Source organism: Leptidea sinapis, chromosome 22, assembly GCF_905404315.1.
Source record: "Leptidea sinapis chromosome 22, ilLepSina1.1, whole genome shotgun sequence".
NCBI classification, from domain to species: Eukaryota; Metazoa; Arthropoda; class Insecta; order Lepidoptera; family Pieridae; genus Leptidea; species Leptidea sinapis.
The window spans coordinates 1,506,124-1,523,862 of record NC_066286.1 but is presented as its reverse complement, the minus strand read 5'-3'; the positions used below and the strand labels follow the sequence as shown (position 1 = coordinate 1,523,862).

The following is a 17,739-nucleotide window of genomic DNA, read 5'->3' as shown; positions in this document are numbered from 1 at the left end:
TGTCGTATCGTCCCGGAGACACCGCACAAAGAAGTTCATTCCACAACTTTGTAGTACGTGGAATAAAGCTCCTTGAAAAACCGCACTGTGGAGGACCGCCACACATCCAGATGGTGGGGATGACATCCTAATTTGAGGCGTGTCGTGCGAATGTAGAATTCAGCGACAGGAATCAGGCGAAACAGCCCTTTGGAACACTCCCCGTCATAAATGCGGTAGAAGACGCACAATGAAACAACGTCTCTACACAACGCCATATGATCCAGCCGTTCACAGAGCTTCGAGCGTTCTCTGCGTTGCACGCATTCAAATGGATCGAAGTGATACTGGGGTACGCCAGACCAGATATGACAGCAATACTTCATATGTGGCCGGACGTGCGCTTTGTAGAGCGCTACAATATGGGCCGGCTTGAAGTATTGCCTTTCTCTATATATGACGCCCAGCTTCTTCAAAGACAATTTAGCTTTGCCCTCCAGATGACCACGGAATTGGCAATCGCTCGAGATTTAGAGACCCAGTATTCCGATACTAGGCGGGGCTTTAAGGGAAGTGTTGTCGAAGAGCGATTTTTAACTCATTAACTTTGATTACACATATCCGATGGCTTTAGACTACCGAATACTTACATCTTTTTTTTCTATGGACAGAAAAGCGTCTGTCGGGTCAGCTATACATAAGGGTTGGTGTTGCTCGAAATATTTCAAAAAGCCTTGAGCCATTCAAATTTAAACGTGTGTTCAATGTTAGCGTTTGACACGAGATTATATTCGACATTGAAAAACAAAACACAAGGTTAGGAGTTTGATTTGAAAAGGTGAATAAGGTTTTATTTATATTGGACTCGATCCAAGTAAACTTCATTCACTTGAGTGCGAATGAATAACATCTTATAGATACCTTATTATTATATTTATACAAGCTGACCCAGCAAACGATGTATTGCCAATTAAAGTAATAAAAAAATTCAAATAAAAATTTTTGGGGTATAAAAAAAATAACGGAATTTGTAGACCTACCAAATATATCGTACATAAAATATATTGTATTCGATTGCCATCTTGCAACCCTATTGTGGTTCATATTTCATATTCATTGGTGATTAAAAACAATGGTTGATCGTAGAAGGGTGAAAATTTGAAGTTGTATGTATTTATTTTTTACTGCTGAATTCTAATTAAAAAAAAGTGTGTGCGTGTAATCTTTACGCGCGATTGAAGTATAACTTAATAATAATTAACTTTAGGAATAATTAACAGACGCATTAATATATGACATTAAATAAAGCCGTGTTACCAACTTATCACTCACGCATTACTGAAGAGCTAGGAGCATTGTTAGATTTTTTGCTATTTTTTTTCCCGGAAAAGCTGACGATATAACTTCATCTTTTGAGCAAAGTTAGCATTTTCTCTACCTAAAATAAAAATATGGGAACAAAAAACAAAAACCAAGAACAGATTGATGATTGATGAAAAATAGATGCTGGCTGATTGTCAGACCTACTCGATATGCACACAACATTTCATACAAACCGCTCCAGCCGTTTCGGACGAGTTTGGTAACAAACACCTCCGAACCATGGTGCATTTAAAAGAGCTGTTGTGTGAAAGAACCGGTTTTTTTATGTTTGTTGTTAATCGGAACGAAAATTTTAAGGGGTACATTACAAAGGGGTATAAGGTAGGAACTTATGGCCATAACTTCGGTTACAAATAAATATGTATTTATTATTTTATGACGTAATGTAATGTTAATCAAACTTATATGAAAATTTATTGAATTAAGCGCTATCTTGCGGAAATCCATAATTATATAAATGTTATGAGTTTTTAATCGACTTCGAAAAAGAAGGAAAATCTCAATTCATAGGTCTGTTTTTTTATGTTTGATACCACGGACTAGTAAAAAAAGAAGGACTCTGCGCCGTGATATTAGCAAGTGGAGCACATTTATACTAGTGTACGGTTACGGGAATTACCAGTTACACAATTTTTTCTCCCTTAAATAATCATATATCCACAAATACTTTTATATTATTGTTTTTGCACTTTTTCACAAAGCACGACGACATTTTTAAAATATTTTATTGCGACGCAAACTGATCTGTCACAGACGACAGGCAAATCTCATAAGGGCGGCCGATCGGCTTGCATTAGTGTGTATGCGTGGGGCTATATATTTGCACGTTTACCGGCTTGTTTTGATGCCTCACTGTTATCTAAGGTAACACGGAGTCCTTATTTTTCTACTCTTTCGTGGTTTGATACCTTAGAACTTTCAACTGGGTGAACCGATTTTGATAATGCAATTTGGTCTAGATCTGACGATGGCATCCATGAGAAAACCATAAAATACTTAAATTTGCTATAAGTAGGTGCGCGACAAATGGACGAATAACTCAATATCGCGCCAAGAGATTTCAATTATTCTTTTTTATTGGAACGGATATAATTCAAAGGTAGTTTGGTGAGAGCTCGGTTAGGTTAGCCGGTGTCTGCCAAAGTAAGTTTGTAACTATATATACATAGTTATAGCTGAGATGTGCTTGAGTCGCACGCGCAACGTGACAAGGTGAGAGGCGAGAGCAGGGCCGTGGCGGGAGGACACCGATTCCAAAAATAATATTAATTTTAATTAGACATAGATGAATTAATTAGATTGTATAAAAATACGCAATTAATTTTTCACTTATAAGTGCATATAATATCTATTGTTTTTGAATAGTGTTTTTAAAGTCAGTTGTTTTTTTATTAAAATTTTATTCTCGAGTGTTAATTCCGCTAAGTTTTGGTGTGAGTTACGAAAATAAAAGTGTTCTTAAGTATAATTTAAAGGGTTACCAATCAAAATTAAAAAGTATGTTGACTTTTTTTTTATAACATCAATTTAAATAAATTGCAATTATAATAATTTGTAAGACGATGATCTCGAAATGATTTAAACGAGTGGCAACGACTTTCTTGCTTTTTCTAATTATAGCTAAACCTTTTCCGAAGTGATGGAAAACACAGAACAGGAGAAAGAGATCTCTTTTACATGTTCTACAGGTAAAAGAGATCTCTTTTACATGTTCTACGAGACGTGCTCGTCTCGTACCTTGTGTGCAGCTGATGGTAATTTATACGCCCTGTCCATTACAATGCATTGCCGCTCAGGATGCTTGAAAATCCCAAAAATTCTGAGCGGCACTACAATTGCGCTCGTCACCTTGAGACATGAAATATTAAGTCTCGTCTGCCCAGTAATTTCACTAGCTAGCTTCAGACCGAAAACTTTTCATATAACTAAATATATAACTTTTGACATTCATAAGAGTCATTTTTTAAATCTAAATGTAATAAAGTATTTTGACAATAGATTTTCTTCTAATATTACGTAATAAGTGTAATCTACCATCAAACCTTGATTATTAAATTGTAACATGAAGTGGCTACCCTTAATCCACGCTCTACTTAACTTAAACGACGAAGTTGCGACCGCCCGCAGCAAACTAGGATCGTTTAGTTAACTGTTACATTGTATCATTTATGACTTCCAACTAATGCTATAACTACGGGACACTATTAAACAATGTAGTCCCGCTCAGAATTCTTGTTTGAAGCCAATATTGTGAGCGGGATAGCATTTGCGTGTCACTGTAAGATATAAGGCCAAAGAGTATTATAATATATAGGGAAAAGAGAGCCCTCTCTACGCATTATGAGCTGTCTATTTGAAAACTAGCGCCATCTGGAGATTGGCCCGGAAATTACAATAAATAAGCTCCAAATTATAAAATTCATTTTTAATGTTGTGACGCAATTAAATAACTAACTCTACTTTTTAATGTAGGTATTGCAATTTTTTACCATGTTGAAATTGCGCGTAGAGTTAGTTATTTAATTTTGTCACAACATAGAACATAAAGGATAGATTTAGTAGTGCAAATATGCAAAATGGAACACGAGAGCTACATACATGCGCAAACGCTAGAAGTAGCCGCCATTTTATGAACAGTGACACAATTAAAGAAAAGTTGAAAGGTTTCAAAGCGAGTGACAGCTGACAAAGCTTTCATTTGCGAGCCAACTAACAGATGGCACTACAGTCTTCTGAAAACGTCACTTTAAGGCGTCTGTCCCACCCCTGCATAAGGCTGTATTTAGTGCTCGACCGACGGTGAATGCTGACGTCGGTCAAGCGCTATAACAATGAAAACATATGATCGCGTACAGTTCAGCGCTGATGAATTGCTACGCGCGTACAGCTACGCTGCGCTGCCGAGAATTATCTAGCACGTCGGCCCGCTGACGCGATATGGCGATATATACCTAAGTGCGTCCAGGAGGTCTACTTGCAAAATCGACAACGATATATTCGGAACGATACGATAATACTCCGAATATATCGCACCTACCCTACTCTAACAAATGTTCGTATTCCACATCGTTTATCGTGACCATAGATTTTTGATTTTTTTACGATGTTAGAGTGAATGAATTATGCGCAAACCTATAAAAACTAATTATTATCTTTGCTATGTCGCTGTTAAGTGTCAAAAGTCAAAACATAGCTAAGGCGCTAAGGACCATGCCAGACTCTGCACCACCAATTTGCATCATTTACACAAAATGTAAATATTCAAAAATTATGTAATGAATATAATATGACCATTTAAAATTGAAAACGTTTTACAAAACTTGCGGATAATAAAATGAAAAAAAAAAGTAACTCAACCCTTCTGTCGACTTCCTATTTCTCAGGCGGCCATTTGCATTACTTTCTACGCACAAACGATCAAAAAAATGACTTAAATTACTTGATAGTAAATAAATCCTGTTGAATAGTAAATCACATATAATTATTTTAATTTGATTGATTAAGTATGTATATTGTATGGCAAATATATCTCTACAACTTGAAACGATATATACGATTATCGTAAAAGTGACGTTTGATTATTTGTCAAATTCGAAAATTCGTCTCTGACATTTTCAACTAAGAGTAGGGCTAGGGCCAATAATATTGAATAATGTTTCGTTCCTTCAATCATCGTTTCGACATTGAATACGATGTAACTAAGAGTAGGATTCGACACGACTAATGCCGCGATATATCGAATATCGATTTTAGGACTAGACCCCCAGTTCGACGCCGACTGAGCAACGGACCGTACACGCATGCGTAATATTGTATTCAAAATACGTAAGCAAAAATTCGTGTTTTCGCATTTTCGAATATATTGTGTACATAATTTTAAGACAATATAATAACACCCAAAAAATCGCCAAAATAGGGCATAATTGTAATCATTTCTTGACATTTTGTATAAGGCTTATATTTATATATCAACAGAATATGAGAAGAAAATTCATATTTTCTTTAGATTTCTATTTTTTATAGACAGTGCAAAAAAAATCACCAATCTAACCGTTACTTTTACTGTTGAAGCCATGTTTATCTTTCAATCCAAATAAAAATTGTACGAAAATTTATTAATATTACACCGATAGTATTTAACATGACATAGTTTTGTTAGTTTTGTAAAAAAAAATTATAATATTTGTAATAAATTAAAAATGCTTCCAATTCTGAATTAAAACTATTGCAATCTTATGCGACAGAGCTCCGCTCTATTTCTCAAGGCCATCGGTTCCCAGCCTTAAGTCTTCTTAGCTTAGTTGTATCTTTTTCGAATCGAAACACAGAAATAAAAAAAAACGCGTCGCTGTGGTACTCAAAGTGGTATACTAGCAGCTTCAGAACGGCATTCCCATATAATTTGATCGAAGGTTCTCTATAGAGCCCTCGCAAAAGGCCGGCTATTGTAATAACTGTGAACGGCATTATGCAAGAGACACGGAACATAAACTGTGCGTTCCTTAACAAATCGTATTGGCTCGTAACAGTTACGAAATTCAAAAGAATTGTTAAGAAACGTTTGTGTGGTATAAATTACTTTATGAAACATTAATTACTTTCATAATAGGATTAATAAATTTTCATATTGAGGCATACTTTTTCGAATTGGTGGTAGGTAGGTTTTGATTTTCAAGAAGTGATTTTAAATTCAATAATTTTGAATTAAAAAATTGAATTTGAATATATTCAATTTTAGTATAAATGAATAAATAATTATTGTATTTCGTATTAGTTAGAGTTGTAAATTGGACCAAATAAGAATTAGATGTGCATAATATAGAAATAGGTAGGTTTTAATTTTATTTGTAAATGTTAACTTTTAAGTCTTAATAGCAAGCATATATAAATATATGTGTGTGATACTCTTGTTAGTAGAAGAACATAGTATTGAACTTGATTTAACTAAGATATAAACGGGTTTCAATCCCAGAAAATATAGCATGGGTCAAGTACCAGTCTTAGGAGGATAAATTGCTTTTTTATGGTAGTACAGTCTACTAATACACTTGTTAAATTAATATAATTAATTGTTATAATAGTGAGTACACGAACTTCTTCTGTGGTTATAATGATTATTCGTACCTGTCTGGGCAATGGTTGGATACATACTGCCTCATCAAATTCAACACATGGCTATAACTAGTGAATTTTTAACCGACTTCAATAAGGAGGTGGTTATCAATTCGATCGGTATGTTTTTTATGTATTTACACCGATTTTTCTGATATTTATGATCCAGTTAACGTAATTCTTGTTTGATGCGAAATAGATGCCGTTTGGTCCCATAAATTTTTTAGATAATTTGGCCAAGTAGTTTTCATTTTATGAACAGTTATATGAAAATTTTCGTCTACCTGGATGACATAATTGTTTTCTGTGTACGGTTTTTTGGAGTTTTCATTCAGGTTGATTATATATTATTATTAACTGACACTAAAACGTAAAAAATTTAAAAAAACTACGTTTAAAAAAACCGACTTCAAAAACTGAAAAGAATCAAATAACTAAAAATTTCATTTAATACACCTCTTATGCAATCCTTTACCATTTACTTACATTACTATTATTTGTATGTGCTACATATTGATAGCTTTGAAGTCGGTGCCAAGCAAAATGTAATAAAGGTACATACACTCACCACGCGTGACTTTGAGCGGGATAGCTTCGTATAGAACAAAACAACCCAAGCGGACAAACACGCGTGGCCAGACCACCTAAATAATTACAGTAAGTAAGTTTTATTTTGTTTAGGGCTTGGCACTGACTTAATATATATATATTAATAATATTAATAGGTAGCACATACAAATAATAGTATTTTATTAATATTAAAGGTAAAGATTTGCATTCTTCTTCTTCGTCGTTACACTCTTGACAGAGTGGTCGTGGTCATCACGGAGAGAAATCTTTTGGGGCAGATGTGATTCGCCCCACGAGACTTCGCCACTTTTCCCTACCGGCCGACAGTCTGGTGCACTCATTCAATGGATCGCCCACAGTGGACTTAATTTGGTCGGACCATCGCATGGGCGACCCTCCCCGCACTCTGGTACCCTCCAATTTGCCCTGAACGACAAGGCGCTCACACTCACTCTCTTGCCGGGAGACATGTCCGAAGAACTTAAGAATGCGACTCTGTATTAAAACCGAAAGGCGTTGTTTTATGCCAAGTTCTTGGAGAATGGAGACGTTGGTGCGAAACTCGGTCCATGAAACTCCTAGCATTCACCTCCAGCACCACATCTCCAGAGCATCAATTTTCTTTTTGTCGGCTTGTCGCAACGTCCACGTCTCTGCAGCATATAAAAATATGGGAAAAACAAGTGGTTGGAAGAGCCGAATTTTCGTGGGTAATAGAGGGCATAAGAGGTGTATTAAATAAAATTTTTAGTTATTTGATACTTTTGAGTTTTTGAAGTCGGTTTTTTTAAACGTAGTTTTTTTATATATCTTCTAAGCAATAATCGTATTGTAACGCTGTTCGATGGATTTACTTCGAACAATGTGTTCGAAACATAGTATTTCCAATTAAATCTAAACTGTGGATTTCTTGTATCTAGATCGATACAATATCTTATCATCTTATCTTATCTTGAAAAACAGCGTTCCAACAACGATGGGAAACCCTCCTGTGGTTCCTCTGGTGTTCCAAGAAATTGTTAACGGTGGTGAACGCTTTTTTGGCATCCTATTCCTTTAAAAAACAAAAATTAATAAAGAAACACGTATATATTTTTTAAGAGGGGGCAAACGGGCAAGAGGCTCATGTGGTGGGGAGTTGTGAGTGATGAGTTTTAATATTTCCAAATAACTTTGTTTATTATTATTGAACTTAAAATAAAACGTTTAAGTTAAATCAATTCTAGTTTTATTTATAAACACGGATTAACATTTTATATAAAAATGCAAATTATAACGAGACAAGTTCTAGAGGATTATTTCAAAGGAGCGTTCAAGAAAGACATATATAATATAAGTGCGTTCAGAAATGGAATGAAATATACAAATTTACAATAATGGAATACAAAATTTTTTTCTTTTAACAGTGAGGCAACCACCCATGGACATCCACAACAACAGGTGTCAAGAGCTGCGTTGCTGGCCTTTAAAAGGCATAAAAAGGCATTTATTTTCTCAAAATTGATTACTTTAGAATTATTTTTAATATAATTTCTACTAACTACTAGATACTACTGCCGCTTCGGATACAAAATGCGCTATGAGAGAGCGGCGCAAGAAACTCTCCCAGCATTCTTTTTTTGCGCTCTTTTCAATAAAAATATACAATATTGTACAGTCATTTCTATCACTATAAAATAATCACAATCTGGTCCTAGGCTGTCCGATCATTTAGATATTCAGCAGTGGAATAATAGGATTTACGACAGAGCCACATTTTTATAAAACATTTAAATTTATTTATTGATAATGCCTGAACAGTGGCTGGGACTTTTTAAGGTGGGGTATGCTCTTTTCTTGAAGGTTTCCAAGTCGTATCGATACAGGAAAACATCGGCCGGTAATTGATTCCACAAAGTGGCTGTACGCGGCAAGAAATTTCTTGAAAAGCATTCGGTTGTGGAATACCAGACTTCAATATGATGGGAAATAAAGAAATGGCTTTGATATTATGTTTGTTATACCTTCAGTTTGGGAATATTTGAAATACAGTCAAACAACACGAAACGCATAACATAACCTTTGTGATTTCATAACACAGTATGCTTATGATTTCAATATTAAACAAACGCCGGTATAATCCACGAATAGAATGACAGACCGAGCATACAATATACCACAGTAGTTATAATAATTATTATTCATTCATGACTTGAATCATCTTGGGGATTATGACGGACACTGTTTGACTTCAAAGACATTGTTTGAATATTACAAAAGATGATCTACGTAATTTGTTTATGTAAATATGTTTAGATTTCGAATAGTTTTACTTTGTGCTTCCCCCATAAATAGAATATGGAAGTCCCAGGGTGTCGTAAGGGGCGACTTAGGACATTTACTAGTGGGAGGATTTGCACAGGATGCCGGCTAGATTATGGGTACCCCAATGGTGCCTTTTTCTGCCGTGAAGCAGTAATGTGTAAGCAATATTGTGTTTAGGTCTGAATGATATTACTGGATAAATCGGACTTAGCATATTATGTCTCAAGGTCACGAGCGCAATTGTAGTGCCTCTCAGAATCCTTGAGTTTTTTTAAGAATTCTTAGCGGCACTGCATTTTAATGGGCGGGGCGTATCAATTACCATCAGCTGAACATCCTGCTCGTCTCGTTCCTTATTGTCAAAAAGTCACACATGAAAAATTAATTAACCACGTTTTAAACATTTTCTTGGATTTTGTCCTAAAAGCATAAATCGCACCACAAAAGACTTACAAACTCGACTAGAGTAATCTCGACTTCATTGCAAATTATGGTCTAAAATGATTCCACGGAACGTAGTCTACGATGTTGGTTTTATCTGAAAATAGCACTCGTAGAAATGACCCTTTAACAGCTGAATAAGTAGCTTATTCCAACGCCACTATTGTGTTTATGTACTTTGAATCCGGCCATTCCATAAAGCTTGCGACAAATGCTTAAGCTGTGGCTTGATAACAAACAACTAACTTAAGTTTAACACAAATAAATAAAGCATTTCCTAAAGTCTCAGGTTTTCGAATTTATTTTATATAAGAGTGGGCAAACGGAGAAGAGACTTATGTGATGGGTTTGGCCACCGCCCATGGACATCCGCAATCCGCAATGAAGAAAAAAACAAAGGCCTTAAAAGCCGGCAACGCTCTTGTGATTCCTCTGGTGTTGCAAGAGAATGTGGGCGGCGGTGATCACTTAACACCAGGTGACCCGTACGCTCGTTTGTCCTCCTTTTCCGTAAAAATAAACATAGCAAAATCATTTATTATAAAAGGATTAGGAGAAAATGACACTTATGAATGTCAAAGATTTTACCACCATTTCGCAAAAGTTGAGCTTTGATGAGAAGAAATGGCAAGAAACTCGTTGTCAATCTTTCTTATCTATAGTAAAGTTTCAGCATTTTACATTATATTTTATACAATGCTTGTATGTACAACTCAACTGCTTTGACTTACCGGTGTAAGTAAAAAAGAAGAAATGATTAATCTTAAAAACAACTCAAAACAAAAAAGAGTGCTGTAGATAATATATCAATTTCCATACACTGTAAATTTAAACTAATACTTAAACTGGTATATATTATCAATGTAAAAAAAAAGAAAAATGTCCGAATTCTGGACGGACCGGGCACCGACCCTTCACAAGCATGATGACCAGCCATCGTTTCACTCGTATATATCTTTAGGACGGTAACGCCGAATACACCCGTTCCACGACGCCGCCACGAGTAGTGTCATTACAAGCGAGCATTACAAGCCCTGCCCTAAGATCTCAACCAAAAAACCTTAAAGAATTCTTAATTTCAGTCAATGACATATTTTATTCGTACAATGAGCGGGCCCGTGGTTTTTAATTTACATGGCAAGACAACGTTTTCCGCCTCATATTGTATTCAATAAACTATATATAGGTTATGCGATCCGCTTACTAACTGCTCAATATTCATCGTCAATTCAGCTGGAAAACGACCACTACTGGACAAAGGCGTTCCAAACGATCGCCATGATGATGGGTCCTGCGCTGCCCTCATCCAACGTATTCCGGCGATATTGACCAGATCGTCGGTTCATCTTGTCGGGGGCCTACTAACACTACGTCCTCCAGTACCCGGTCGCCACCTGAGGACTTGATTGCTTCAACGGCCACCTGTCCGTCAAGCTACGTGTCATGCCCACTGCCACTTCAGTTTCGAAATCATCTACTACCAACTACTACCAAAATAATCAGCAAACTAGAAAGAACAAACAGAAACCAAACTATAGTTTCGACATATTAATACATATTGGAAAGTATCCACAAATCTAATAATTTCAATTATACTCGCAATGTACATTTGAATTTCAAACCCCAAAAGATTAAGTTAATTCTAATGAACGGTCATTAGTGCTGAAAATTTCCTGCCAGTAATGGTTGCTCGTTCAACCCACCTGTTGCCATCATCAAATCACTAAATAATATAACAAACGCAGGCGGAAAGTTTACCGCTACCAAACTTAACTGTTTAAAAGAATTCTTTTAAATCCACAGAAACATTACTAGGCTAATCTTTTTGAAGTTAAAACTTATATAGCGGCGTTGAGCACTTATCTCGGAATGGGTATAAAATGTTAAACTCGCGTCAGGACACGTGGCCTGATCGAAAGTTCGTAAGACAGTCGATGAAATTATGGATGAAAGATTTATACTTAATTATAGTTCGGCTTTGACAAATTAATGATGATACGGTCGTTGGATCAGTGGTTGAATCATTGAGATTGCGAAGCCAAAACACCGCTAGGTCGAGGGATCGAATATCAGCCGTGAAATATTTTTACAGTTTATTATTGATGAAAGTTGATTTTTCTGAGAGATAAACTTTTTAATCTAAAATAATTGTAATAGTTCTGTAGTGTCAAGTTAAGAGTATCGTTAATTTGCTCCGAAGAATTGAAGAGTTCCGTTACTTTTTCATGGATACCCATACTCAGAACCTAAACAAACTTTCACCAAACTTTGAAGTATATCCTATTCAATAAAATATAAATCATAGAAATCGGTTGGCGCGATATTGAGTGATTTGTAAATTGATCGCGCATATACTAATAGCAAATTTAAGACTATTATGGTTTTCTCATAGATACCATTGTCAGATCTTGGCCAAATTGCAATTACTACACGGAAAGCACCAGCTTAAAAAAAAAAAAAATTATCAAAATCAGTTTACCCAGTTGAAAGTTCTAAGGTAACAAACATAAAAAAAAATCCGAAGAATTCAGAACATCCTCCATTTTTGAAGCCGGATATTTATCCGGCATTGCTGCTCAGGATTCTAGAACAATAAGGATTGTGTGTGTGGTTTTATGAAGCCACGGTAAAAGTGAAACTTTTTTCCACATTATAGACATTTAACTAAAAATTTTATGTTATATTTGCTTTTTCCTTGTTGTACAGTTTTTTTGGACTCACTAGCTGTGTCGTTGTTTACCAAAAGCAAATAAAAAATTCACTTTAATATATAACAACATTTACATTAAACACTGACAAAAACAAACAAAATAGCGTGGAGCACTGGCACAAATGGGTAATAGTCTATACACTACACGGTATGCTGCTGCAAACTATAGGCGCCGCCCGACCGTCACGCGACATGCAACACACACAACACACAGAAGTTTGAAACGATGTAATAAAAGTTTCACTTTAAAAATTGTAACTTAACGACATCAAGCTGGGTTTCCTGCGACAGCAATCTCGAATAACGCTTTTATTATTCTCTATACTGCTCTTTGAATTGGAAATGAAATTATTTGTTCTTTATATTAATAAAGAGAAATAATTAACTACATTTGCATTCAATAGAAAATGTTTTAATTAATTCTAGTAAAAGCCAGGCCAAATTTTCGACTTAATAAAACTTACAATATGATCTTAGGATTAATATCTCTCCTTTGTTACACCCACTCATAAGAATTAATAATATGTAGGTACTTATGAATTATTCAGTCTCAATTTGTAGATTGCTAAGTTATCTTTATGTTAGCTCTATGAATAAAAGTTCTATTAATATATGACTTAGATGATAGATTACTTATCTGCGTCAACTTGACTGTTTCAGACTTTGCTCTTAAACGTTTTTGTCGGTCTTAATGATAAAAAAATATAATGTAAGTACTTAATTGTTCTTTTTTGGATGGTAAGTCAAATATATTTCATCCTTAGATTTACATTTACGTCTAGATAGACTATCACAGCTCGAAAAAAATAGAATTTTGAACTAACCTCTATTTTGAGCAATTCACACACATTAACACAAAGTGTTATACAAAACGCGAGTGTAAGACGTAACTTGTCACGCACACTAAACTAATATTCCTGGCCTGCTTTTATTGGTTGTCTAACAGTAAGAGTCTCTATCTATAAATTATCTCAGATTTCGGCGAAGCTTACCCGCCTATCTGTCTGTCAGATATAGTGACTAACGGCCGTTTTCAATAACCTATCTATCCTTAGTTTAACTTAAAACACCCAATGTCCTAATAACAATTACATCGTCCAAACGAGTGTTGTAATGAAATTCAGTACAACATTACAACACTCGTTTGGGTGATGTAATGGTTACTAGGACTGGCTTTTTTATGTAAGCTAACTGTTTTAGAATCTTTTATAGAGAATTCATATTATGGGTGTAGATAAACTCTTGTATGCAACTGTTGATAATTAGGTATTAAAACACTCATGTGATACTATTATCACACGAGGCGAAATACCCCTTATTACCACTTATTACACATAAAATAGATAAATAACTATTAATTAATCTAGTATTACATAGCATTGAAGCTCTGAGCAGTTTCTTTGAGCTATATGAACAGCTGATTGAGAGTTGCCTGTTGCCGGAATACGATGACCAAAATTACTTTATCTGCGGAGCACCTGTACATTTAAAACTAACTAGCGAACGGCAACTTCATTAGTCGCCATGGCAACGCGACGGTGTGCCTAATTGCTCTCGTTCATCCCAATTAACAGAGGTTTAGGCTGCGTTTAAATGGCGATTAATATTCCCTGTTTCATTATAAGCTGTTGCTTTCAAAACTTCAGTGACGCGATAATAATATTATGTACATTAAATACCTATAGGTACATTGACATAGTTACAACATTAATTGCCTGGATTAGTATAAGAAAATTATGACAATATTTACTATTAAGCAGAGTTTTTACAAATCTTTGTTGGTTGTTGGTTTTATATAAGGTATTTCTTTATATTTTTTTATTTTGTGCTTGTAAACATATATTGTGCACAAAAAGATGCAGTTTTAAATTCGTAAGTGATTAAGATGAAACCTTTAATGATCTATCCGTCTAGATGGACTATGACAGATGTGTTGTAAAATCAATTCAGTATGAAATGTTATAAGAGTAATCACGACAATTGTTATTCTGCGTGTTGATAACTATCAAATGAAATATGATTGTCTTAATCTTTTAGTCTTTCCCTCAGAGCGTGATTGATCAGCCTAGCCTACCTACGAAAAATGTGTGTATGCCTAAAGAAGTTTCCAAATATTCAAAAAATTTTGTTGTTTTGTCTTCCGCTTTTCTTCTAAAGCAGGCCTTCATTCCTTAGTTTCTCTTCAATAATATCTACAATGTACAGCCTTTGAAAGGATAAAATTTTATTAACTACTATCTGACCCGACAGACGTTGTTCTGTACTAAAAAATAAATCTGTAAAATACTTAAGATATTATTATTATTTATTTCGTAATATTTACTTATATATGTTGTTAAAATGAAATTGTTTCACAGCAGAACTGTCAAACCGTCCGTCAATAAATTCTGTCATAGAAAATATGTCCATACAAAAAAAATATTGGGCATATAAATAATTAAGGGTCTCTCAAGTTGGACTAAACTGCACTCCATGAAGTAATCCCCATTTAAATCCGTTCATTAGTTTAGGAGTTCACTGGAAACAAACATCAGGACACTGGATTTATATATAACTATCTGACCCGGCAAACGTTGTTTGCAAAACGTTGTTTTGCCAAATAAATTATTTTTAGAGTTAGACCGTTTCTTGGACATTGCAACATTTTCTGTTTCTAAAATAAAAGATTTTTGCTAAAATAAACGTTAAACGCCTAAGTTATTCCTTATTACATCAGCTACCTGCCAATAAAATTCCCGTCAAAATCGGTCCAGCCATGTCAGAGATTAGCCAGAACAAACAGACAGACAGACAAAAATAGTAAAAAAATGTTATTATAGTGTACCGTACCGTATACAGGGTGTCCCAAAGTTATGGGAGAAAGTAGTCAATTAAGTGGGTACTTTTTTGTAAATTAATTAATTTAATGCTCAAATGATCTCTCTTGTCTTACGCAAATCGCCAATCTTTTAATGAGTCCGCTGCCTGTTGATTTTCTTATAATTTTTTGATGAATACTCGATATGATATGTCACAATTCTGTTTGTAACTCGCCCATGTTCTCGTATCGCTTTTTGTATAGCATATCATTCACATATCCCTAAAAGAAGAAATCTAATGGTGTAAGGTCCGTGGATCTGGCCGGCCATCTAATCGGTCCATTCGTACCAATCCAAGTAGGAAAACATTAATTTTACGTTGTTCCTTTCTTTTAAAACACTATGTTACTTAAGAAGAGTTATTAGTTTTTGGCAATTTTTTCAATTGGCATCATAAAAGTAGGGGTGTTTTTTTTTAACATTTAAGTCGGTTCGATTCCCAGACGAGGCAATTAATTTTTAGAAAATCTTCTAATGCAGCATTACTAGTTTTTAAAAATAACATAAAGTCTTCTTTCAGTAAAATAGCCTATCTTCGATATTATTTAAGGTACTTTCCCTTCATGTCCCATAACTTTGGGACAGCCTGTATATGTATATTATATTCATATACATGTTGTAAAAAACGGTTATTTCAATATTACAAACAGACCCTCCAATTTTATCTATATGTATAGATTATATTAAGATGTGTGTATACTTAGTATGTATAGACAACAATTTCAGTACATTATTGTAACAATTTGTAGTAATTAGTTATACAACGTTGAAGCTGTTAGTGAAACGATTACTATACGTTGAGACCTAACTTGCGATCGAGAATTTCATTAGTTGCCATGGCAACGGGACGTGCTGTTATTTACCAACGTTCATCTCACATAATAGACATTTAAGCGTGTTCTAATGGTGATTAATATCTCTCGCTTGTTCCAAGATGTAGTTTAGAAGTGTCATTATATAAGTGACGTGAATTGATGCGGATTGTCGAGGATCTAGTGAAGTAGAGACTTCGCTTTAATGCGTGTCTCTACCGTATTTATCTCGGGGAGTGTTCGCAAGAGCTGTTTCATTAATTCCTGTCACTGCAATGCGATACAAACTTGACTACCATGATAATCATCTGGATGTGTGGCATTCTGTGAGGTTTTCAAGGAACTTTCTGCTACGTATAATCAAATTAGGGAATGTGCTGCCAGAAAATAAAACTACAATTGTCTTATATTTTTTTGTTATCAGTTATTATTAATTAATTATGCAACGACCTGTATGCTGCGCTCAGTGAGTAAGCTGGAGGTCCACTTGCACAAGCTCTCGGGAAGCCCAAATGATGGGAGTTTTGAGAGGAGCGCCTTGTGCCATACACGATCAAAGGCCTTCGCTATATCCAGGCTAACTGCCAGGCCTTCCCCCTTGCTTTCAATAGCCGCAGCCCATCTATGTGTTAGGTATACCAGAAGATCACCTGCCGACCGTCCATGGCGAAAGCTGTATTGTCGGTCGTTGATCAACTGGTGACCCTCTAGGTATACCAAGAGCTGACGGCTAATTATGCTCTCCATGATTTTGGAGAGCAGGGAGGTAATAGCAATAGGCCTGTAGTTTGCCGGATCCGAACTGTCTCCTTTTTTTTGGATCGGATGGACAAGGGCTGACTTCAATGAGTCAGGGACTACGCCTTTGGAATAAAAGTGCCGGAATAAACGCGTTAGCACCGGCGTCAACTCAGGGGCACACGTTCTAAGCACAATTGGAGAAATGCCATCCGGCCCGCTCGACTTCCTGACGTTGAAACACAGTAAGCAAGTGAAATTACTGGGCAAATGTTTAGAAGTGTCATAATATAAGTGACGTGAATTGATGCGAATTGTCGAGGATCTAGTAAAGCAGAGACTTCGCTTTAATGCGTGTCTCTACCGTATTTATATCGGGGAGTGTTCGCAAGAGCTGTTTCATTAATTCCTGCCACTGCGATGCGATACAAAATTGACTACCATGATAATCATCTGGATGTGTGGCATTCTGTGAGGTTTTCAAGGAACTTTCGGCTACGTATAATCAAATTAGGGAATGTGCTGCCAGAAAATAAAACTACAATTGTCTCATATTTTTTTGTTATCAGTTATTATTTATTAATTATTATTTTAACCTCTAATACGACTCGGACGCCCTGGTCACCCACCCTCACTCTATGATCAATATATATATATATTCAGACCTTAACAACAGGTGACCTCGTTGGACACTATTTCTCCCGAATGCTTACATCATTTTTTGAAGTTCTTTAGGCGTTAGACTACTTCTTTAGGCGTATTATGAAAAAATGATGAGAGTTAAATCTTAAGATGCGCGCATCACAGTAACACAAAAGCAACAGGTTGAAGT

At 35.5% G+C, this 17,739-nt stretch overlaps 1 protein-coding gene across 2 annotated transcripts in view; it reads left to right on the top strand.

Annotated features, from left to right (window-relative positions):
* LOC126971009 (calbindin-32) overlaps positions 1-17,739 on the top strand; it is a 111,362-nt gene that overhangs the window by 23,132 nt on the left and 70,491 nt on the right. The window lies entirely within an intron of this gene.